Consider the following 2142-nt stretch of genomic DNA (forward strand, 5'->3'; position numbering starts at 1 on the left):
TGTGTGTGTGTGTGTGTGTGTGTGTGTGTGTGAATGCATGCATACATTAAATGATGGATTCAGTCCAATGATTCTGTCCCGCTTTGCCTGAGCAGTTTGTGCATGTATAATGAAGCAGAGTCTGACTCCAGTGTCACCCCACCCCTTTTCCCAACCGTATTTTTTTCTCCTCTAACACCCCCTCCCTCCCTCCCCCACCCTGAAAAACAAGACAAAGCTGGGAAGGGGGGGGGGGGGGTGTGTTGCATTGTGAAAGTACTTCATTGTATACTTGTACATATAGGACGCTGCCGACCTAGCTAACAGCTTGTGGGTGGTTGACGGGTGCCCTTGTGTGGTTTGCTTCTTCTTTTTTCATATCAGATATCTAACGTTCTCGTCTACCCTACTTCTTTTCTTTGCATTTTGCTTTTTAGTAACACCTCTAATGTTCTTCACTTATTTGACCTATTTGTGGGTGGTTGGCGGGTACTCTGGTGTGGTTTGCTCCTTCTTTCCTATCAAACATCTATCGTCCATATCTCTCCTCCTTCTTTTCTTTACATGTTACTCTCTGGTAACGCCTCTACTCTTCGGTACGTACGTATTTGTGGGTGGTTGGCGGGGTTATCTGGTATGGTTTGCTCCTTTATTTCTCTCGAACATCTATCGTCCTTATCTCTCTTTCTTCTTTTTGTGTGGGTTTGTAACTCTCTTGTAACACCTCTAACCTTCCGGCACTACATGACCTAATTGTGTGCTGCGGATCTCTTACTAAAACAACAACCAAACAGACAACTTGGTATGATTTGCTTCTTCTATTTAACATCTATCGTCTTTATCTCCCCTCCTTCTTTTTTGTGTTTGTTACTCTCTTGTAACACCTCTGATTTTTGGCTTTTATGTGACCTTATTGTGTTGCAAGTGCCGTAAAACACTTACTAAATTAAAACAAAACAAAAAACGTAATAACCAGTCCAGGTACATTAGATTCCGTTTCTGTTTCAGTCCAGTGCCCTGATAGACACGACCGCCTCTCGTGACTGAATTTTGGGCTGAAGGGAGAAGCTCCTGTACTCCTGAAATTTGTCATCGGGTGGTTTCAATATTCCGTACTCTGCAGCGTGGGTTGTTTGTGGGTGCTCTCGTGCGATTTGCTTCTTGTCTTATGAAACATCTAATCTATCGGTGGGTGGTTGGCGGTTGTTCTAGTGTGGTTTGCTCCTTCTTTCCCATCCAACATCTATCGTCCTTATATCCCCTTGTTTTTTTATGTTTGTTACTCTCTTGTAACACCTCTAATATTCTGGCGCTCATATGACCTTATGCAGTTGCGAGCGCCGTTAAACCTCTACTAAAACAAACCTCTAATATTCTGGCGTTCATATGACCTTATGCAGTTGCGAGCGCCGTAAAAGCACTACTAAAACTATAGTAATCTTCGGTATGTTATGACCGTTGTGTTGCAAGCGCCGTAAAATCGTATTAAAACTGACAACCAAAACAACAAACAAAACAAAATTAGACATGACTGCGTCTTCTGACTGAATTGTGGGTTGAAAGGAGAAGCTCGTGAATTATTTAATTTGCCATCGGATGGTTTAAAGCGATCATACTGCAGCGTGGGTGGTTGGAGGGTGCCCTGGTGGTGTTTGCTTCTATTCTGTCCCGTCAAACCGTCTATTTATAACCCTGATCCTTCTTCCTTAGCCGGTGGTTGGAGGACGCAACTGATGGATTTTATTTCGTTGTTTTCCCCTTGTTTCTGTCTGTCCTTCCGTCTGTCCGTCTGTTTGTCTGTCCTTTTCCCAGCACGAAATGACCGTTATTGTGTCAATGTGCGTCTCTTTACTCAAACAAACAAAATCTCTTCCTTCTTTTCTTGAGGCTTGAAACGTATCTACGTATAGACGTACTGTGATAACACACCCTCTGCCATGCAGTGGGAGAGAGGCGTGGAAGCGGTTAAGGACCAATAAATTGCACAAAGACATGGTTTTAAAAGAACTCTTCTTTTCACCCAGTGCCTAGCCTTCTGTTAGACTGCTCTTTAATCGGCTTAAGGATATCGTGTTCCGGTGGAGGGTATATCTTTACGTTGTCAATCTGTTTGTTTATGTGTGTGTTTGTATATTTATGTGTGTGTGTGTGTGTGTGTGTGTG

This window comes from Aplysia californica, unplaced genomic scaffold, assembly GCF_000002075.1.
Source record: "Aplysia californica isolate F4 #8 unplaced genomic scaffold, AplCal3.0 scaffold00130, whole genome shotgun sequence".
Classification (NCBI taxonomy): domain Eukaryota; kingdom Metazoa; phylum Mollusca; class Gastropoda; order Aplysiida; family Aplysiidae; genus Aplysia; species Aplysia californica.